This window comes from Ursus maritimus, unplaced genomic scaffold (genome assembly GCF_017311325.1).
Source record: "Ursus maritimus isolate PB19 unplaced genomic scaffold, ASM1731132v1 scaffold_11, whole genome shotgun sequence".
Classification (NCBI taxonomy): domain Eukaryota; kingdom Metazoa; phylum Chordata; class Mammalia; order Carnivora; family Ursidae; genus Ursus; species Ursus maritimus.
The window spans coordinates 23873033-23897740 of record NW_024423453.1 but is presented as its reverse complement, the minus strand read 5'-3'; positions in this window follow the sequence as shown (position 1 = coordinate 23897740).

The following is a 24708-nucleotide window of genomic DNA, read 5'->3' as shown; positions in this document are numbered from 1 at the left end:
TGATTTCCATTGGTATATATGTCACTTTGTTACATGTAGCTTTTTTTCCTCTAATGCAGCTACCAAAATAATATTTAACAACAAATGAATTGTGAAGCCAATTGAAAAATATTTATGTTATATTAGACAACTTAATGAAAATGCATTAAGCTCATGAGTTTCTAAAGATTTGTTAGAGCTTGGAATCACTGTATGGAGACATCCAGGAAAAAAATCTTACAGTGAAAAATCAATAAAGAATACCAATATTTTCACAGGGTGACAAAACCTGGCCATATTAATCTTTACTAAGCAAATAATTTCAAATGAAACATGATTTCCCCAAACAGATATTTGTTTTTATATCAAATTCAGTTAAGTTCAATGAAAATTTATTGAATTCTGTAAGTTCTAGATATTGTGATTCGTCCTGGTAATGCTAAGACTCTCTCCCTTCTTTACTTTGAACTCACAGTGTAATGGAGGAGAGAGAAACTTTGACACGTACTCAATGAAATATGATAAATAACATGATAATAGTACTTTTTCTTAGTTTTCAGTTATCAGTTTTTTATTTGCAAACAGTTCTTTAAAGAGTGATCAGTTTTCTCCTTAGACATCAACAAGAATCTACTTGCCTTATTTGGTAAAAATAAATTAATTACAGCTTTGTGCAGACATATCCTGTTGAATTACAAGGTTATGTTAGCCAATACCATTATGATAAGACATTCAGAGTTTATGACTTTGTCTCTCATCTCTCTGAACATATGATACAAATATATATGTGTTATACATACATATCAGGCAAATTGTATATATTTATGTATTACTTATTTTTGAAGAACAAAATATTTTTTTTGAAATGAAGTTTCTTGATTAGCCATTAATGCCAGCCTGTGCTAACTCAAAGTCAACCACACTGGTGTAAGAGGCCTGTGACACTAGCACTAAGAGATTAGGCTAGCTCCTCAAATCCAAACTATTACTCATATTGAGTTAAACATGATAAGAAATTTAGGAAATTTGAGACAGAAATCAATTCTTACCCACATTATTGTTGAACCATATATTTTCTTGTAAAATATGATACACTTTAATTACAAAATATTGCCAATTTCTTAAGTGACAAGTGTCAGCAATATTTCTAGCTCTGGTAGCCATTACTCACTTATAGCTGTAGAGGCCTTCTTGCTGACACAGTGGGGTCTGGTAAATGGCTTCATATGATTAATTACAGGTAATGCATAAATTATTTCAAATTATACTGAATTAATTGGGTAGTGAATGTGACTTTTTCAATTCTCTCAGAATTTCAGTGAGGGCCTTAAAAGCTCAAAATAATAAATAAATGCTGTATTATCAAGGGATATACCAAGAGATTGTGATAATGCTGTTGTGCCTCTCTACTTATCACTTATTTCCAGAAGTTATATTTTCAAAGAGATTCTTTTGGATAGGATTCCTATGAACAGGTAATATGAATGTTCTTGCCTAACTTGAGTGCCAGGTGAAGAGGGCTGTAAGGAAGCACTCAACAAACATGACATGTCTCTGGGGAAATGGAAGGATTGATATCTATCTCATGCCTGTGAAACCTTAAAAGTGAGAGTTTCTCTGGAATAACCTAGGTAAGCAGACTGGGTCAAACTGAGAATTGTGTGTATATCCAAGATTTGATTGGGTTAGATGAGGACTTCTGAGTCAGTAGCTTGAATTGGTTTGTCTTGAAATAATCACATCTAAGAGAAGTGTTTGGGATAACCAGGTCATCCCAACAGAGGAATATTACAAGTCTTGACTGCCTAAACATTGGGAGAGGAGATCCATCTGTAAGGGGCCAACTCAAAGAAGCATTTTTTAAAACAAGGAATGTCTCAATGCTGTGGTTTCTTAACAACTGACACATATTTGCGGTCCACTTAAGAAAGAGACAAAAAGGAGATGTTGCACCTTGAGAGAAGTCTTGCCCAGTGAAAACTACATGAGTTAAGAAACACTTTTTATGCTCCTTTCTCTCTATTCCTACCCTGTAAGAGCCAGAAAGAACACAGAAACTGGAGAAGATTTAAGAGTAAACTGGAAGAAAGTAAAAATCCCTTTACTACTTGCCTAGCCTGAGGCAGGACTGAGTTTGAAAAGCAGCATAGCTTTGAATTGGATAAAAGATAATATTATTGATATTCAAAGGGACCATAAACTGCAAACTTAGAATTGATACTATTTCTTAAAACCTGAAAGTGACTAAAAACATATTTTCAAGATATCAGTGTGTGAGGGGAAGAAGAGACATTGTTTTAGCTTGAATAAAGGAGAATCAATCCCATGAAAAAAGAGCTTTCCTTCTTCAAGAATTCAAACCAAAAATAGCTCTTTCAAAAACAAATTACATATCCGAATTCTAAAAAAAAAAATTATAATATAAATAAATAATTTCATTTAATTTGTTTATTTTAATATAGATAAATATATCCTGGCTAATTATTTGATAGGAAGTCTTAGGTCTTAATTTTGTATATGGATCTACTGAGCTTTGTTTCTTTTCTTTTTGGTAATAATATGTTTAAGTTCTACTCTTTTGGCAAATTTCAGTTATATATGACTTATGTATATGATGTAAATATTACGTAAAATTATTATTATAAAAATATATATACCTATGTAAATATATATACTTGAGATCTTTATCCAGTCTTCCACTGATGGATACATAGGTTGTTTCCATAACTTCGTTACTGTAAATAATGCTTCAGTGTACATGGGAGTGCAGAAATGTCTTCAATATTCTCTTTTCATTTTCTTTGGATATATACTGAAGTGAAATTGCTGGATCATATGGTAGGTAGTTCAATTTTTACTTTTTAGAGATACATCTATACTAATTCCCATAATAGTTGAACCAGCAGCTCTCGCAGTGTATAATGGTTCCCTTTTTTCCACATCTTCGCCAACATTTCCTAACTCTTGTATTTTTGATGATGGCCATTCTAACATGTGCAAAGTGGTATATCATTGTGGTTTTGATTTTCATTTCCCTGATGACCAGTGATGTTGAGCACCTTTTCATGTGTCTGTTGGCCATTTATATGTCATCTATGGAAAAATGTATATTCGGTTCTGCCCATTTTTATTTATTTATTTTTAAAGATTTTATTTATTCATTTGACAGAGAGAGAGACAGCCAGCGAGAGAGGGAACACAAGCAGGGGGAGTGGGAGAGGAAGAAGCAGGCTCATAGCGGAGGAGCCTGATGCGGGGCTCGATCCCATAACGCCGGGATCACGCCCTGAGCCAAAGGCAGATGCTTAACCTCTGTGCCACCCAGGCGCCCCAGTTCTGCCCATTTTTAAATCAGATTTTTGTTGTTGTTGTTGTCATTGAGTTGTAAGCATTCTTTATGAATTTTGGATATTAACCCCTTATCAGACATATGATTTTGCAAATATTTCCTTTCATCCCATATGTTGCCTTTCCATTTTGATGATCATTTTATTTGCTGTGCAAATTGCAAATTGAGAATTTTTATTATGCAAAATGTTGACTGTTGTCAAATACTTTTTCTACGTCTACTGAGATGATTATATAATATGTACCTGTCATTTTGTTAATGTGGTGTATCACATTGTCATTTGTGGATGTTGAGCCATTCTTGTATCCCTGGAATCAGTCCCACTTGATCATGCATGATCTGTTCAATGTACTGCTGAATCCAGTTTGTTAGCTTGCTTTCTTTTTGCAATAGACATGGACTATGGTTTTCAGTGCTGCTTTTTTGAAGTGGGTCAATTAGTTGAAAATACATAAAAAGTAATATATATGCAGACATTTACCCCCCTCTGTTAAAAAAATAAAAAGTAAACATACAGGTGTCTGACTCATAAATCCAATTTGTCAGCATTTTTTAATAGCTTATGTTTGCCAATTTTTTCATAATTATTGTTTTGATTCATATATATATACATGTATGTATATATATGTATACTTTCATGCTCATTTATCTCTGTTTTACAAAGTAGTTACTTAAATTATCTGGCTGCAGTAATCATCATATCTGATATAAATGTATTTGGTAACAAAACAACCAACTTTTGGCATACAAATAAGCAGCGGAAGAAGAAATGTGTGAGCATATAAGATAGGGCTAGCCCAAAACATGTGTTCTGCTAGCGGCCAGGTAATCCAGTGCAGTTGTCAAACAGGAACCGGGAAGACATTCAAAAGTACTTCCTGCCTTGGATGCAAACTTGAAGGAAATAAATAGTAATCTTATAAATAAATAAATAAATAAATATTATAAAAACACAAATATTATAAATACTATAAATTATAGCAAATATTGTAAATATTATAAATATATTATACATTACAAAATATTATAAATATTATAAATAAATATAAATATCATAAGTATTATAAATATATTATAAATAAGACCGAATATTTTACCAGAAGTCAAAAAAAAGCAATGAGAAGTAAAGTGATGTGCGAAAATGAAAGGCTGATGGGGTGGGATCTGTTTTGTTGTTTGTTTTTTAAGGTTTTATTTATTTATTTGACAGAGGGAGTGAGCGCACAAGCAGGAGCAGTGGCAGGCAGAGGGAGAAGCAGGCTCCCTGCTGAGCAAGGAGCCCAATGCAAGGCTTGATCCCAGGATCCTGGGATCGTGACCTGAGCCGAAGGCAGAAGCTTAACCATCTGAGCCATTCAGGTGTCCCATGGGATCTGCTTTGTCTGTCAGTTAATTACATTAAGTGCCCCAAGGTGCCAATTAAACCATATTTTGCTTATTTACCTTCTTCTTCTTTGTTTTTTAACTAAAGCACTCTTTCAAGATGTGGAAAAATTTTAGTTTAGAAAAGTAATCCTTTCTGTCTCTCCCTCTCTCTCTCTCTCTCTCTTTTTTTTTTTTTTTTTTTAGATTTACTTACTTATTTTAGAGAGGGAGAGAGAGCAAGGGGAGGGGCAGAGGGAGAGAGAATTCTAAAAACGGTCTCCCGGCTGAGCATGCAGCTCTACCCAGGGCTTGATTCCAGACCCTTGACATTATGACTTCAGTTGAAATCAAGAGTCCGCTGCTCAACTGACTGAGCCACCCAGGCGCCCCAGAAAAGTAATTCTTTCTCTTGGTAAATTTTGGCACTATAGAGTATATACAAATAAAAACAAGCAACAAATAAAACTGTTTCTCTTTTTTAAAAAGCCACGTATGGGGCGCCTGGGTGGCACAGCGGTTAAGCGTCTGCCTTTGGCTCAGGGCGTGATCCCGGAGTTCTGGGATTGAGCCCCACGTCAGGCTCCTCTGCTGGGAGCCTGCTTCTTCCTCTCCCACTCCCCCTGCTTGTGTTCCCTCTCTCGCTGGCTGTCTCTATCTCTGTCGAATAAATAAATAAAATCTTTAAAAAAAAAAGCCACGTATGTTCACTGAGTCAAATATTAGAAATGAACATTCATTTGTTTAAATGACCTAATGGGGCGATCTTTGATTTTCCAATTCTTCAGTAACCAATCATCTTTATCTTATTATAGCAAGTAAACTGATAGAAGAATAACACTTAGAGATCAATAACAACAGAATTTTTTGTGTGGATCTTTCAAGAAAAGAAGTGAAAGAAAATATAAAAAAGGCTGTTGTCTGTCATTTTCAGATGCTATTTTCAATTAAATGTTTCTTCAGGCCTAATAAAAACTCTAACAATCAAAACAAGTACTATTTTGTTTTCATTAACTTGAAATTGGTATTTGCCATTATTTCAAATCATACTTAATTTAGTTTTTCAAGATTGAAAACATTAAAGAAATGTGTGAAAAGAGAAAAATTAAATAGAAAATAAGATGGCCATTGAAGTAATTGGCACAAATTTGTCTAATAGTGCCTGTATTTGGTCATATTTTTTTGGTTCTGCACATTTCACTCTCCTAAACTTCATTCACAATGAACTCAGCTATAAAATTGGTCAGACTGTCAGTGATAATTGTAGATATGAATGGCAGTGTCCATTGTTTTGTGGGAGTTATAGCTGGGATTGTCTTCCTACATACATACATATATCTGTCATTTATTTAACAATACCACACACACACACACACACACTTGTTATTTTTCTACATTATTACATATTGTACTATATTACAGAAACTATTTTTAGAAGAATTAGAAAGTATAAATATTATATAGGAGAGGAATTAAGTATCTCACATGGGGATCATGTCACATGATATTAATACACAGAGAAATAAGTGATTCATCATGGGATAAATTTAAGACAAGACAAAAAAAATCTTACAGTTTTGGAAGTGCAAATGGTCACATAATTTTGAAATATTTTAGGTAAATTATCATTCAGTAAAACATTTATCACATATAACAAATCAAGCATTCAAGGGAAAATGTTTTGATTGACAAAGAACCGTAATTTGCTTTACAGATTATGTTTGTCTTTTTTTTTTTTTTTTAAGATTTTATTTATTTATTTGACAGAGATAGAGACAGCCAGTGAGAGAGGGAACACAAGCAGGGGGAGTGGGAGAGGAAGAAGCAGGCTCATAGCAGAGAGCCTGATGTGGGTCTCGATCCCATAACACCAGGATCACGCCCTGAGCTGAAGGCAGACGCTTAACGATTGAGCCACCCAGGCGCCCCTATGTTTGTCTTTTATTATTTCACACAAGTATCTACTCTTAAATCAAGGAGAAAGAAAAAGAAAGAAGTAAGTTTTTTAAAAAGTCAAAGAACTACTTTTAAAAGTAAAATTTTTAAATATTTTTATATAATCATAGTTAGAAAAAGAAGTGGATATCAGTTTGTGATTTCAGATGATGGAATGTTTTTATAAACTATTAGAAAGAAAATGCGTCCAAGCTTTCTGTTTCCAGTTGCTGAGAGGTTTAGATTCAAAAGTAGTATCTATACAGAGAAACTGTTATTGTTATGATAAATGCCTTTTAAAATTAAACTAGAAAGTAAATAGACATACATTTTTTTAAAATATGAATTTAAAAAGGTCTATGTTTAAACAACTACAAAAAACCTGACTTTTCTATAAACTGAAAGAAATCTAAAAATATTTTACTTTTTAAAAAATTGCAAAAATTAACTCTGCAATATTAAATCCCTTATATGCAAATAAAGGCAATTTGAGACAGTACACTTCAAGAAATATCTTTGTAAATCATGTTTACTAAAAAAGTAAATGTAAACCTGAGTAATATGGCAAGTAGCAAATATAGATTCTTGAGACCATCATGTTGATTACGTATGCTTTTGAAATTATTCTGTTATGGAACAGTCTATACAAGCAAACAAGATATCTTAACAAGGGCAAATTAGGGTCTTCAAATATTACTTTGAGAGGGTTAATGGTCAATTGATAGGTAATTCAGTACAGCTGCTGGTGAGTAAAATGTATCCTTACAACTAGTATTTGATGTGATTAATATATCTCATATTTACATAAATATCTGTTATATTTCTGAAAGGAACATGTGAGATTTCTACCTTTTTCCATTTTCCATTTATTCTTCCATTCATATTGGCATATTTATGTGATAGTTTCACTATTTCATCTTTCATCTTTTTAAATTATATACAGACCTTAAGTGTGCAAAAAGTTCCCATGGGCCTAGAGACTGGAATATGGTAGAAAGCATGCTTGTCCACCCACTCCTAGAGGCAGAACAAAGAGATCCAAGCTACTGACTAATTTTACACTGCACTAACTTAGAGAGTCAGAGAAAATGAATGGAAAGCAGCTTTTGTGGTTGGCAGATTTTGGATTAAATCTATCACAGCTATTAATAAATGTGCTTCATTAGACATATTACATAGCTTATCCCAGTTTCAGCTAATCCTTCTTCATTTAACCCTTCATTCAATTTAACATAATCCTTCTTTCCTTCCTGCCTACCTACTTGCCTGTTTTCATTAATGAGTAGCTACTCTATTCAGGCATTTCTGTCAGTTGTGAGGGATAAAGTATTACACAATTTTAACAAAATTCTTACCCTCATGAAACCACATTTACTCAGCAACTAATTAAATGTTAGTCCCATTTTATGAAAAATGGGAAGAAATGGATTAAGGAGTCTAAAATTAAAATGAGATGTTTATTAGACATTCAATTTCTAATGTTCAATAGACTTTTTAAAATGAGAATGTGGACATTATGAGAGAAGGCATACATTTGAGAGTCATTGGTTAATCTAGAATATTAAAGATTAATGACTCTCAAATTCACCTAAGTTGAATACATGAAGGAAGAGAAGATACCTGAGAATTTATTTGTTGGATACTTCAGTGTAGAGACCTAGTTCATGGAGAGGATAAAGGTGAGACTCAGAAGGAGTAGACGTTGACATAAAAGAACGTGAGAACAGTGTGGGGTCTGGGCAGTCCAGTAAAGCAATTGTAAAGAGACAGTGATATATTCTGCCAGATATTGTAGAAAGATTGAAAACAATGAATAGTAAAAATTGATTAGTAAGTTTGGTAAAATGGAGAGTGTTGGTAATCTTATCAATGTTAGTTTTGGTGAAGTGGCAGAATTTAAAAACTGACTAGAATGTGTTAGGAGAAATTAGAAGAGAAGTAGGAAGAACAAATATGGAAAACCCTGTAGAAAAAGACTAGATCAAAGAATGGGGTTAATGCTGGAAGGTTCCAGGGTAACATGGGGTGAAGGGAGAGTAAAATTTATAATTCAGAGTAAAGAGAGAATGATTTATGGATGGAGGACTTGAATGGAGGAAGAGAGGATATTATCCAATGTACGGTGGGAGAGAAGGCCTTGGAATAGAGCAAGGAGAGCTAATTTCTCATAGCAAGAAGCAAGGCAGTGTTTGTGGTGGGGAGTACAGACATAAAGAGGGTGGTAGATGCATGAGTAGGAATATTAGGGAGTTCTCTTCTAAATGTTTTCATTTTGTCAGTAAATCATAGGAAATGTATATAAGCAGAGAGTTTTGAGCTAAACGCAGATGTTAGGGATGGTTTTCACTTCCTCGGTCTATGGGGGAGGAAATTCTAAGAGAAATTATCAGAGCAATAGGTGTGAATAATCAGACAGTTCTTAGCATTCACTCAGTATTATTTGATGAGCAAAAATATCTTTGAGAGAATGAAATAGGATTTCCCAATCATCTGACAGATATATGGTTTCCTCTGTCATGATCACAATTAACTCATACTCTAGACGGTGCTGCTTAAAGATGGGTTCTTCCAGCAGAGAATTTTGGGTTAATTTTGCTCAATTTGAAGTCATCAGAAAGATTGATTTAAAATCCAAATGTGCATAATTTATGATCTAAATGTTCTATTACAACCCAGTAACCCTTAACTAACTCAGACTAATTGACAAAGAAACCAATCAGCATAAGTGAAAAAAAAAACATATTGTGAATTTATTTAAACAAATCCTGTTTTTTTCGAAGTATCTTTTGAAACTAGAGTCAGTCTAGGAGCATTACTTAATAACAGTCATTTGTTTATTGATGAATATTGCCAATGACTTCATACAGACTGTTTACAATCTACTCATAGATTTTAAAAGGGAGTCAATATTATTACTACTTCATAAGAATGGAATATGAAATTCAAATTTAGTAATTTAATCAAGTTTGTATAGCTGGCAAGTTACAGAGCCAGAATTAAATATAATTCTGTCTGAAACTAATAACTATGTTTTTTTCCCTACATGCATTAAGCTACCAAGCACATGAATTACCTACTAAAATAATGAGAAATTATTTGTGAATATATATTAATACATTAAAATATGACACGAATGTAGTGTGTTTTTATTTATAATGATTGCACAAGTGATGTGGCATCTAATACTTGCATCCTTGAAAACAGCTTTTTCTCTAAAGATATTTTTTATTTCTCCTCCAACATGTTTATGCTTTAAATTTAATGCTAATATGATATGTTCTAACCTGAACAACTTAAATAGTTTATGAGTGGAATCTCAATTGATAAAATTTTGTTATTCAATTGGTACTATATTGAGGTCCCTGTTTTGCCCTACAAACCAAACTGTAATAGGTTATTACAGAAAATTGTCATTCGGCATCAAATTTTTTCAAGTTTCGTCAGTGAAGTAGCCATTACAAAAGTTATATTTAAACCTAACACCGTGAACTTAAGTGTCAGAGGCAAAGAGAAACCATTGTATTCACTTTGAGCATTTCCACATTGTAATAAAGGATATTGGATGCAATTCAAATCTAACTTCATTTGAGGATAACCCCAGGCATTCTGCGTCTGTATTTCTTGTAAATTGGACTGGCTATTGGAAACTCATTCAGTTTTGCCTCAAAGCACCCGCTAACATCAGACCAAAAAGCACAAAAACTATTATGTGATGATTAGCCTCTTTAGACCAGATACAACAGGTATGGGCAATTGCTTAGAGCTGATGACTCACAAAAAGAAAAGAAAAATTCAGAAGGAGTAACATGTGAAAATAATTACTTAAACTAAAAAGAAACTTTCATAGTCCAGCAAATAGAGTTGAAGGCGATCAAAATACTTTATGTCTCATATAGGCTTTTAATATATTTTTTCTTTATAATAGGACTTCTTTTCCTCTTTTTGACTGCAACTACTTCGGTTAGTCATTCAGTTAAACTTGTTTTTGTATCCATCACAGAACCCACCCTGGTGCTTTGTACATTACTAACTACTGTTAAATATTGTTGAGTTGAATTACATTTAGTAGCAGTTCAAGGGTATTTTTAGATAAATGAAAATAGTACAACTAGATAAAATTACTACTGAAGCACTTCTTGATAATAATATCATGAGGCATCTTTAGCCGAGGAAAGAAATAAAATGTAGGAGTAAGCAATAAGGAGGTAAGGTCAAATTTGGAATTTGGTAGACAATGGAGATTACTTTTTAGGTCGAAATATTGAAGGATTGATCTTTAGGAAATGTCGAGCTCCCAAGTTATTTGTAGAAATATTTATTAAATATTATAATCAAGAGATTAAAATGTTTGACAATTAGAAAATGTATAAGTGAGATTTTGTTGAACATGTCCTCAAAACATAGAAATAACCATATGTCTTAGCCTAATGCATGAAATCATATGGTAAATATTATCAGGAATTTCCATTTTTATCAAGAAATTTTGGTTGTCACTGAAAAGGTATAGTCAATGTCTGCTGCTTATTTATTACTGTTCAGTATATAACTTAATGAACTAAGCACATTTATTTTTGCAATTGATGGAAATATGTCTTGTCCCAGGTAAAATTGCTATTTGGGTCAATTTTATCTTGGGGCGCCTGGGTGGCTCAGTTGGTTAAGTGTCTGCCTTCAGCTCAGGTCATGATCTCAGGGTCCTGGGTCAAGCTCCCTGCTCCGTGGGGAGTCTGCTTTTCCCTCTCCCTCTCTTCCCCCGCTCTGCTTGTACTTCCTCTCTCTAATAAATAAATAAAATATTTTTTAAAAAAATTTATCTTGATTGCCTTTTTATTTGTTAACATTTTTTTATGTTGCCCAAATAAAGTCTTATTTCCACAAATCACTCCTTTATGTGAGGATTTTTTTTTTTTTTTTGGTGAGGCCAAAATTTTAGTGATATGATACATTTAGAAATGTCCTACTCTCCTATTAAGTAATATGTCTAGAAGTATCCCTCAGATTGAAAGTTTCTTTTTAAGGCTTCTGGTTTAATGGTATCTTTTTCAGATTTCTCTGGCATGATACAATGTTTGTGATTGCTAAGCAATATTAATAAAATAAGTAGGCAAATCTTCTAATAACTGAATATAATTTTTCTCTGAACAACTTCCCAGGTGTTACTGCTGTGCTTTCTTATTAAATATTTAAGCTACCTATTAAATCCTATACAAAGTCAAACAATAAGCTTACATAAACTAATATTTAATGTAATACTAATAAATTTAAGAATATATAAAACAACAAAAAAAGAACATTTCGGAATAAAAAGACTTTGAATTTGCCCTGTATTACTTTATAAAATTTAGGGTACAGTCTCAAGAAAACATTTTTTTTTTTCCTTCTTCTGCATCAGCTCATCTACGAACCAATTTATTTCTGAAATAGGCCCCCGGGGCAGACTGGTTGGTGACTGTAATGGGGATATCTGACTGGCCACTCAAGGAAATTGCTATGGACTTTTAATCTTATTTTGATTAAGTTCCGCGTAGATTGTGTCTGCCAGGCTAGCACTAACATCACTGTTTCTGAGCTCCTTGGCCTGCTGCTAGACTGAGACTCATTTTTTTTCCCATCCTTTTCAAGGTTATGTTGAAACAATATTACCCATTTCTTTTAATAATATATGTTTCTGTTTTAAATTGTGCTAGAAACTTAATGTTAATAAAGACACCATATTTAACAAGTCACAAGTTTATGAAAGTCACTTTTTGAGGTTAAAAAAAAAAGGAGAAGAAAGGAAAATCCCCTTAGGAGAGAACTACGATATTTTCATGTGCTTGAAGTTGCAAATGATTACTTTTCTAAGGAAAATAAATACATTTTAAAAGTAAATAATCAAAGAGATATTAAGTGAACAGAAGCATGGCTATGGCCAAACTGTAGATTTAATTTTTTACCTGCTTTCAGCAAAAATATAATCAAAATAAAGAAAACTTGACGTGTTCTATTTCAGAGCCATCACAATAGAAACAATAAACTATTGCCTTTCATTGTAGAGCAGATAAACACCAGTTAGTTGCCTTCCCATCAATCCATTCCTCTTTACTGCTTCTGAGTAGAATCCTGGTATTAAGCCAGCATCTACCCCCTCTCCATGCAGCATCGATGAATCCCATCCCAAAGGGCAGAGATGGGTAAGCCCTTTCCTAGTGTTAGCTCAAAGATGCCACAGGAAACCAGACTTGCATCATACAGGTCATGGCATTGCTCCCAGATTAATAATGATTCATGGGTGGGCAGGTGACCTAATCTGGCCTAATCAGATCAAGAGATGGACTTGTATTCCATTAATGGAACATAAATTTCCTGTCTCCTTTCCACATATGAATAACAAAGCATGCTGCACCCATTGATCTGATCAGGGGAGAAAAAAAGACTTAATATGAAATACTTCTTTCTTTAGTACATGATATCAGAATTTATTTATTGTTAAAACAAGGTAAGAGTCAGGTTTTCTGTTACCTCTCTTGAAAGATTTTGACATTTCTGGCCTTACATATTACTTATCAGATTTATCTGTGGTTTAGAGCAAAACTTCTCAGTTCTTGCAGCAGCACACCGGTGTGAAAGGTATGTTTGTTACAGGACAGGCGACGTCTGATCTCAGTAGCAGTTAGGCAATCAGGTGGACCCCCGACGGCCACAATGTTTAGGTCAGTTGTTTCCAGCCCTGAGCCATGTACTCTGCAGCTATTATTAACTTATCTGAAAGCAGTACATTTGAAACGGTAATGAAGTGTTGGTCTAAAGCATCTGACTTATAATTTAGAGCAATTCAGTGGGTCATAGTTGAGTGGGTAAGGAGTATTCTAGTCGTCTCTTCAAATATAGTAATTTCATATATTGTCCACACTAGAAAAACCTAATACTTTTCTAGTATACACTTATTCATTCAGAATTTGGTGAGGTCTAAAAATAGTTTACAGCTCTACAAGAAGAAGTAGTATACAATGTGAATTCTTCTTATAAACATTTAATAGTCAATACTTTGCTTGCATTTTTATGTATCTACTAGCTTTATAGAGAATTAATTAAATTTTATAGTCTATTTAAAAGTTAACAATATATCAAAACAGTTGTACCAGAAATTAAAATAACAGCAATTATAAGTTTTCTTCTGGTTTATTCTCTAATAATTAGTTTTAAATTATTGCTGAACTACATATTTGCTTCTTAAAAAACTCTTTACAAGTTAGTTTTAAGGTCAATTATTCCTAGGGAGATGTATTCATTAACATGAGATTAACTGGTTATTAGTTACAGACATTTTCATCAAAACTGTATGCAAAACCATCTGAGGGTATACAGGAAAGTAGAATTTTCAAATCAGTGGGTGGTTATGGAACTCAAAGTTAAGTTATTTTTTTTCCTGCAGAGCTGTTTTTTAATCTCTTGTAAAACCTTCCCCAAACCTATTTGCATGTAACTTTTTAATAGGTTGGATAACATAATATATATCAGCATAAGCACACTACTAATTTAAATGCATCAAGAATATTGAAATCTCAAAAAATAAAATAAGCCCCAAAACCTCCATTGCTGAGTTTGGAAAGAAAATTCCTACGTTAAGAAGTAGGGGAAGTAGTCATTCATATTACTTTTAATCTGCTCCACTGACTTTATTCTTAGTCTTGGGGTTGTCTCATTTTCTCACTGCGTACTAGGTCCAAGGAGTCAGTTATAATCTCTCATTTTTCCTTTTTTAATTTTAGAGTCATTTATGCTTTTAATTGATCTTAAAATTTCAACTTAATTAAATATATCAGAAGTGACTCTGTCTACACACACACATATATATCATCTTTCTATATATCTTTAGAACTCCATCTCTTTATACAGAAGTGATTGCTTGAGAAATCTCAGATTCACAAGGATATTCCTGACTGAAGACACTGTGTCCAGATTCACACTGTAAACCCTGAAAAGTCGGCACAGTCCATGTGTTCTTCCTTCTGTAAATGCTTTAATGTAAACATGAATAAAGTCTTTCCTTTAGCTTCCATCAACTTACGTGGGAGAGGCTGTAACGTTTAAGGAATTTGCTAGAGACGTACATACCAAGAGAGGACAAAAAGAGAAACAAACTTAGGAGATAATTTATCTGTAAGTGAGTGCAGAAGCACGTGTGCGTTTGTGTGTGTGCCTTTGGGCTCCGTCCATAGGACTTTAAAGATGCATACAGCTTTATAGTTGTATTAACTGTATTCCTACATTATGCCTTCTGACCTGTATAAATGAGAACCAGCAACTTAAAACTTTGGGACAGTTTGTACTTGTTTATTCTCGTACACCCAGTTAATGGTGTCTTGACAAACACCTAGATGGAAATTCTCTCCCTACTTCCCACATATAGTTTCTCGAAGGAGAGTGGACGGACACTGGATTACAATTTCTATAAATTTTAGTAGGTATTTAGCTCAAATGCTAAAAGTTAATGGAAAATGGGTATCCCAGCAAAACTCCTGATAGTTCAGAAATAAAAGTATGTTTTCATCACCAAAATGATGAATAAAAGTTGTCTGTCAGAACAAACATGAAATGCTTAGCGGATGTAAGGAGTTTTAACAGCTATTGCCTGTGGTAGTGGAGGAAACAAGAAATAAAGCCACTATACTTTTATCTCTTCCTTTGTAGAGATATTTGTGCTTTTCTCCTCTTCTCTTCCTTTCATTAATATCCATATAATATAGACTGTATTTGAGGTATTTACCATTTAAGCCAGAGTTTATAGAATAAGGAAAGACAAACATGAAAGAAGTTGAAAAGTAATCTACATTTTCTCCTGTCCTGGACCTAATGTGGTTTGCCATTTTCTCCTTCAGGAAATGGTTGCGTGTGACTTTAGTTTTATAAGGAATAATTTTTGTTAGCAACTGCAATTTTTTTGTCTGAAGGAGAGTATGTTTTCTTCTAGGACACATGGGCATTTATCAAGCTCCCAACACTTTCTTTTTCTTTTTCTTTTCTTTTTTTCACATTTATTGAGCTGAAACTGACATATAGCCAGCCTGAGACAGAAGTAAATCCTGCCATTTACCACAACACGGATGGACCTTCAGTTCATTATGCCAAGCCTTTCTTTTATTTAGGAGTCCGACTCTAGAGCTTTCCAATTTCAAAGCTCTTTGTGAGTAGATTTTCCTCTTTCTATCATCAGGAGGTTAAATTGTAGAACAGACTTAAATATAATATGTTAGAGCCCCACTTTTGGGATTTTTTCACAGGTGAAAAATAGATTCAGAGTCTGAAATTATTCATGGTGACCAGACAGATAGTTAAAATCCAAAGTTAAAACAGCAAGTGATCAGCTAAGGTGGAGCCCAGCAGCCTCAGTAGAAATGCACGTGCATGCTACAACCTCAATGGCCCGTGGCAAGGGGCTACGCTGGCAGGCCAAAGGCGGCATCACAAACAGATCTCCCTCCTTTTCCCACATCTGATTTGAGTTGCTCTCTGGCTCCTGTCCGACGCTGATTCTCCTGCTTTCTTTGGTCAATTCTAAGAGCTATTTTTTTGCCTTTCCAGTACATCTATTTTGCCTGCTTAAAACCACAAATAATTTCTATTGTTTTCAATCAATAACAGTAATTAAATTAAAGACAAGGCTAACACTGGATTAAAAACTAGATTAAAAAAATAAGTTCTTTTCTTTGTTTTAAGAATTCTTCTAGTCTTTTGTATATCAGCGCACACTGTTGACTCTCCAGTTGGGGCAGTATGCAACAATACACTGTAAGAAATAGCATTTAGCAGGGCGCCTGGGTGGCTCCATCAGTTAAGCAACCGGCTTAGTTTGGCTCAGCCCATGATCTCACAGGTCATAGGATGGAGCCCTGCATAGGGCTCCATGCTCAGCAGGGAGTCTGCTTGAGAGTCTCCCTTTCCCTCCGCCTCTGCCCCTCTCGCATCTCACTCGTTCAAACACTCTCTATTTCTGGGCTAAATAAATGAATCTTAAAAAAACAAAAAACAACAACAACAACAAAAAAAACAAAACAGAAATATAATTTACCTGTTGAACTCCTCAAAATTAAAAAAAAAAGATGTATTTATCAATATATAACTTGATATTATCAAAGCCAAGAACAAAATTAAGCTCTTATATAAAATAAGGGCATTTGAGCATCTTAATTACCCTATTTCCCTACCTTACATGATCTTGCTTTTTATGGATATCCTCAGCTTCAATTTATCATTTAATATTTTAAAATTTCCCTGCCAAGAAATGTTCATATTGAGAACAGTTTGCAACCTTATTTATATCTATTATTTTGCATTTGCGTTACTTTGGAAATCAAAATGTGCTATCTATAACTTTAAAGAAAAGGTATTTCACAAGTTTTTTTTAACTGAGTTATCTGAGGGATTTCTATATTACTTTTCAACCCATGTTCAAGATGGGCTTGGTGGGTAAATATACTAAACTTTTAATTATCTGAGAATAACTTTATGCTGTTTCTGCACACATATTAATGGTGAAGTTAAGAATAATAGTCTAAGTATTTCCATAAAAGTAACAAATATTTTCTCAAATATTTCTAAATAATCTTACAATGTCTTCTAATATTTGGTGTTCTACAAATAAGAGTCTGGGGTCAATCTAATTTTTTTTTCATATTAAAACTGCCATTTTTTGTATCTTATTTGTTGGAATTTTTGTTTACAAATTTAGATTTTGTGAAGTACCAGTAGGTGTAGTAATTAAAAACAAAAAAAACAAAAAACTTTGCTAGGAGAAATTTGTGAGCTTTAATTGCTATACTTGCTTATTTTTAAAATTCCCAGGGGTGCCTGGGTGGTACAGTTGGTTAAGCATCTGACTCTTGGTTTCGGCTCAGGTCATGATCCCAACATCCTGGGACTGAGCCCCACATGGGGCTCCTTGCTCAACAGGAGTCACTTAATGTTCTCTTTCCCTTCCCCTCTGGCCCTGCTCCCTCCCCCCAGCTCGCTCTCTCCAAATAAAGAAATAAATAAATCTTTTTAGATAAATAAATTTCCTGCATTTTTTCCAATATTATGTTTAATAAGTTTACCTGTTCCAATTGTCTTCATTGCTGCCTTAAGAATGCCAAAAATTCTCGGATTATATTCAGGTTTTAGACTGCTATGAATTTATTTTCAAATTTTTTATTTTCCAGGTCTTTTTCATACACAGTGTTAGAGGGCTTCATACATGTGTAATACCAAGTTATTATTTATGTTATTATTTCAACATTCTGTAATAGCAATTCTGACGTTGACCATACCAAATGAATGTCAGGTTAGTACGTTTTGACTGCTTAAAATTCTATATTATCTCACCTATGTGTAGTTTTGTCAAATTTGAAATTTTTTTTTCGTCTCTATCCTTTCTTCATACGGCATTTTTTTTCTTTCTTCCTGTTTCATACAAGCCACTTCCTTTTGCAAGCTATTGAAATGAATTTCTTTTTTTTTTTTTTAAAGATTTTATTTATTTATTTATTTATTTGACAGAGAGAGACAGCCAGTGAAAGAGGCAACACAAGCAGGGGGAGTGGGAGAGGAAGAAGCAGGCTCCCAGGAGAGGAGCCTGATGTGGGGCCCGATCCCGGGATTCCGGGATCACGCCCTGAGCCAAAGGCAGACGCTTAAGGACTGTGCCACCCAGGCGCCCCTGAAATGAATTTCTAATCGTCTTCTAACAAAAGCTGTAATTTTCAATAGATTACTTTCAGAATTATAATTAACATTACTTCTTTAAAATGCTTTTTCTTTTCCTTTTTGCACTCGTTTTGTATTGTCAGACAAACATTTTATTTATACTTACTGATAAAATGATCTGTTATTGGTATTTCCCATTAGGAACAATATATGGAATCTATTTTATGTTCTTCATCTTCTGGTTATCAAAATTCTTCATTTGCAAGCAATAGAAACCAACTCTGAAAAAAAAAAAAAAAGAAACCAACTCTGACTAACTTCAGCAAAAGGAACGAATTGGAAACATACTGGGAGGTTTTCAGTAACAAGTTGAGTAACAAGATGAAAACCCAAGTCGTGAGAAGGATAAGGGCAGGGAAGCATTAGGCCTTCCGCAGCAGAACCAGGCAGTTTCTTTCATAGGCCCTGGAATCTTGTAATAGAGCCCTCATCCCCTTCCAGCCTGTGAGGATTTGCTAACCATGCACATTTCTGGGAAACACTCAATTGGCCTTAGGTAATGATTCATCCTTTTTATCTGAGAAAGGGATCTATGATTGGAAACCCACTAGAAGAACAAGGGGGAAGATGTGCTCCTATCAAAAGAAGGAGATATCAAAAGTGACGTTAGAATAAATCTTATCCTATGCATTTCCCTCTTTTTGAGTTTGACTCCCTTTCAGTTTCTATCAACTTCTGATAGATCTTTATGTCTTTGAAGTGCTGTTTATTACATTTTGTCCAAATTTCTTGGTTGTTATCTGTGGGAGGATACAATCCTTACATACTATATCACCATTACTAGAAACAGAATGCCTATGTGAATTTTTATTTTTTTTTATTTTTTAAGGTGAATTCTGAAGTATTTATGTGCAGGGTTTTATACAGGCCCACTAGATCAAGTTCTTTATTAGGTGGCTCAAACCTTCTATATTCCTATAATATTTTTTTTCTTCTGGTTATATAAATTACTGTAAAACTGGGTTAAAAAATTCTACTGTGATGATGATTTCATTGTAGTAATGACAAATTTTACATTTGATACTTTGAGACCATATTGTTATATTCTTCACAAAATGTCCTCTTTATCTCTATTAATTATTTTGCCTCAAAGACTATTTTTGTCTTATATGAATATGGTTAGGCCAGCTCTCCTTTGGGTAGCATCCCCACATTACACCTTCTCCCCAATGTTTTATTTTTGAACTTCTGTTTTCCTGTACTTCAAATCTATTACTTACAGAAAGAATACAGTGAGTTTTTATTCCTCTAGTTTTCTGTCTGTCGTCTTTAGGTGACTCATGGAAGCTTTTAATCCATTTGTATAAATTAAATTATGTGTGTGTGTTAAAACTCTGATCCTGTTATGATAATTATTTATCCAGCTTGACGAAATTAGTTCTCTCTTTGCATCTTTTCTATTTCTATTATTCATTTTTCTACTTTAGACATTACAATTCTATTTCTGACTTTATTGGCTGCTCTTGAAATTAAATGCATTTTAATTTTTAATTCTAATGTTAGTACCTACATCTTCCTCTGCAATTATATGAGAACTTTAATTCATAACTTTTTTAACAACCAACTTTTACAAAATTGTGCATCTTAAATTTCTTTATATACTATTTAAAGAACTCAGATGTAATTTTTTGCTGAAAAAGTGAAAGGTTAGTTTCCTTCAATTTGAGCTATATCTTTTAGATTTTACTTAGTGAGGATTTACTGATTCCAAATTGCCAGTCTTGGTTTGTTTATCTTAAATAGCTAGTTTGCTTTTATCATTGGAATATAGTTTGATGAATATAAATTTTGACTTAAAAAAAATACTGCAATTACCATTCTACCTTACTGGAATTTCATTGTTTTCTGTTGAGAAATTAATTTCAGTCTAATTGTTGCTTCTTTAGAGTTAATCTGTCTTTTATTTTCAGGCTGCTTTTAAGATTTTTCTCCTGTCTTGTTTTCTGCAGTCTGCTTTTCTTGAGAACTTTTCTAACAGTTCTCACCTTGTTAGGAATCTCTCAATCTACTTCTATCTGTTGATTTTGTCTTTCATCAATAGTTAAAGAGTATTAACCATGATCTCTTTAGTTATTGCCTTTGTCCTTTTAACTCTCTCTTGTTCTGGGAAGGTTTAGTCATATATTAGAGCTTTTAACTCTATTCTCTGTATCTTTTAACTTTTCTTCAAAATTTTCTTTCCTTTTATTTCCCGTTATTGCACTTGGGTTATTTCCTCATAGTTTTCCGTTATCTTTTGTATGAGTTCTTTTTTTAAAAACCTGCCATGTTTGCTTTTATATTTCCCTACCTACATTCATCTTCTAGCTTGTATTTTGTTCCTTCAAATACTGTAAGCATAATTATTCTTTAAGTTCTATCCGATAATTCTAGGATTTGAAGTTATATTCTATTTCTCTTGTCATTTGATTTGTTTCCAGATTTTCTGTTATCTTTGACAATATGCTTGTTCTTTGTTCTCTTTCTCTCTCTCTCTCTCATGCACACACATACATACAAACAAACACAAATATATTTCATACACTTGTGCCAGGCACAATTCTAAATGATTTAGTAGATTAATTAATTTAATTATCAATGTGGACCTACAAGTTAATTACTCTTATAGTCACTTTACAGTTGAGGAAACTAAAAAACACAAATAATAAATGACTTGGCTAAGTTCACACAGTTTATTTATGTTAATAATTTCTAAGTATACCTTGAGGTCTATATGAAGGTAATTTCCTCCAGAAGCTTTGCTTTTGCAGGCATTACCCAACCCAGACCACCTTAAATTGAGGTCAAAATTTGAGTCTCTGGGCAACCTAGATTTGATCCCAGTCAACGAGTATGTTCAAAGACTGGTTCATTCTTATTTATACCCTTCATTGAACTCTGTTAGCTTTTAGTATTCTGACTTAGTGTAAGTAAGTCTCTGGCCAGACTTTCCATTTTATATTAGTCATAGGCTTTAATTTCTGTCTCTTTCAGCTAAGGATTCCCTTAAAACAAAAGTTCACATGGACTGGATGGGAACATGACCTAATTTTGTGGTAACTGTCTTCCCTCAGATTCCATCTTCTCGAACTGTTACCATGTGCTTCTTATAACTTTGTTGTTCTTCCTTTGACTTTCATTGGATTGAATAATTCCTTTTTTCCCCTACATACACTCTTGACTTAAAGTAAATCACTACCCTTAGTTTATTCCCTGTGACACAAATACTTAATAATGTATAAATACTGATTTCTGGTTTCACTTTACAGGTGTTTTAGTGTTTTCTGGTAATTGTTTTGCTGTATTATTTTTGTTTGCTTCAATATAACAAATACTTTCTTAGATTTACCCACCTGCTCATATGTCCTAATATTTGCCTCTACTGATCATGTATTCTACTCATGTATTCCTCATTGCTTCCAAAGTTCTCTTATATTTTTAAAAAATATGATTTTTAAAATTAATTCTGCTTTTTCATGTCAGTAGAAGGGAAGTACGGGTCTTATATAACCAACTCCATCCTTCCCATAAGTAGAAGCACGCAGTTATTATTTCATTGTTCCCATTATGTCTATTCTCTCTTTCTGGAATTCCTCCTAGATGTTCCTTGGATCTGCGTATTCTATTCTCCATGTCTTCTGACTCCTCATCATTTCTATCTCTTTCTTAATATTCTGCATTCTGAATACCTTCTGTACTCATCCTCTAGACTGTTGATCGTCTCTCTCGTCACCTAGCTATAAGCTACTCTTTAAACTGGCCAACGAAGCCTAAAATATTTATTATTGGGCCCTTTACAAAAAAAGTTTTCCAACTCCTGTTCTAGAATGATTTTGTACTTCCTCTGAAACCCCCAGTGTATCAATAGCCAAAACATGATGTATTTGTTAATTTTTAATTTGATGGCTGAAGACCATTTAATAATAAGTTTGATGCCAAAGAACACATGATATATATCCCTGATGTTACAAATTCTCAAGAGAGAATACATACTTTCTTTTTTTCTACCAACTGCTCCAGTACTGATAGCCAGAATTCCCCATCATTACTTTGTGTTGGTTAATGAATATTTATCTTACCTACCATTTCAGTATAGCTCTAGCTATTAATCTTCCCTTCATTAATGAGTGACAAAGCCTGAATTTTTAAGTTCCTGTGTCCTTCTCTACTGCCATCCAGAAAAGTCAAAGCAATTGGCTGTGTTGGTATTAAGTCTTGCTGGTATTTCTAGCAGAGGTTGTTTTCTTTGTTTTCCTATACTTTTAGGTATATGTATATATAGAAATCCCTAATAATTTTGATATGAGCATTTGTTACTGAGATTTTTCAGATAAATTAGCCTTCCATATAGACTAAATATAATTCTGAAGTCCAAGTTGTACTTTCTTTAGATATAAAACTTAAACTTCCTAATAAGTATTAGAAAATGTCTGAAAGAAGAGTGCTTAGTGTGATGATACGTTACTCACTGATGTATATAACAATTATAGAGTCAATCTGAGTTTCATTCAAAGACAGACCATGAAATAAATACAAACGATGCTTATTTTTAAACAAAATAGGCTACAAATAATACATTGTACAAATTATCTGCTGCAAGAATAGGTACTCCTCCATAAGTGCAAAGTCATAATCATTAGAAAAATATATGTGATATATATATATAGATATATATGAAGTCTATGAGGACTTAATTTGATTGGTTTTTGAAATAATAACTTCCCAACACAGTCTCTCAGCATGTTATGTTTACACAAGAGAAAACTCTTTAATTATAAGAGTTTTAATTTATCCTGGTAATTTCATAAGAAAAATGATTAATTACTTTGGAGCAATCAATTTTACAGATAATCATAGTTCTTTATTTAAACCACAAAAAAAGAGAAAGAAATGAAAGAAAGAAAAGAACAAGCTTATGCATAAAACATATAGAAAAATCCAGTTTTTTAGTTAAACTGAAATCAGTTTTGATATATTTCTTTAGACACAGTTAGCTAAAATCTTCCTATTTTTGCTGGGTAACTAATAATTATCTTTTTAAATTCAATTGCCTCAACACAGCAATGGAGCTTGAAGCAAACATACGATTTTGGAAAATATATTTAGAGTGTTGACATTCAGAAAATGCAAGTTTTGTGAGATTTGTAGTGTGTTTTAGAATCATAAATGTTAAGATAAATAAATAGTAGATTATATTTAATGAAATAAAAACAGAAGAATATTTTAAGTACTTAAAGTCTTCCGGCAAAGTTCTAAGTACTCCTTTTTCAATCAAGATCACAAATACCTAAATTAAAATTGCTTCAACTAACAATGTGTATTTACCTTAGAGATCTAGCTTGTGGCTCTGAACCCTGGCTTCGCAGGATCATCACATGATGATTTTTATAGTACTCATTTCTTGATCTCGCTCTAGCCTAATCAAATAAAGAACTTGTTTGGTTTGTTTGTTTTTTTATTTTATTTATTTATTTATTTGAGAGAGAGAGAGAGAGAACAGGAGCTGAGTGAGGGGTAGGGGGAGAAGCAGACTTCCTGCAATCTCAGGACCTTGAGATCACGACCCAAGCCTTAGGCAGATGCTTAACCTGACTGAGCCACCCAGGTGCCCCAGAATTTAAGTTTTTAAGAAGACATATAGGTAGTTCGAAATGTTTCACATTATTCTAATATATGTGTGAGATTAAGAAACAATGAACATAGCTGGGCTATAGGTAGTGAGCACCAACTGTAAATACTTAACCTGCCTGAAATATAAAGAGAGAAAATATGAATGAGAGTCACATAAATGCAGGAATTCAGACCTGACAGAATTTTTCTCATTTGTTTAGAAATAAATTTAAAATCTGAATTATACAAATTTATAAGAGAAAATGCCATACAATTATGTTTTGCATAAAATATTTAGGAGTATTAATTTACACCTTTAAATTTGACTTTCAGAAACAAAACTTTTGGTAACTGCTATAAAAACTATCTCTACAGTGCTTAAGGAAAGACCGGTAATAATTGTGTTTTTTAAGTTTTTACTTGCAAGATAAAATCCTTTTTTTCTTAACTTTGGGTAAAATAAGTTTAAGAAAACTGATTGGATGTTTCAATGAAAGACACAATTTTTTGCACAAAATATAGCAAAGTTGTAATTTTACTTATTACCCCTGCACGAATCCACTTTGGTTTCGTTTGCAAGGGGTCACTGAATAGCCTCCATGCTTTACCAATAATTTCTTACCTTGACTGAAAAAATTTGGCTTTTCATTTTCCTTATTTTATTATTTACCTTATTACTTAAAATAGCCTCTTCTATCTTTTCCTTCCAGTTTTTAACATTTTCATCTAGAGGGAAACAAATAATATTCCTGATTTTTAAGAGAGGCTTT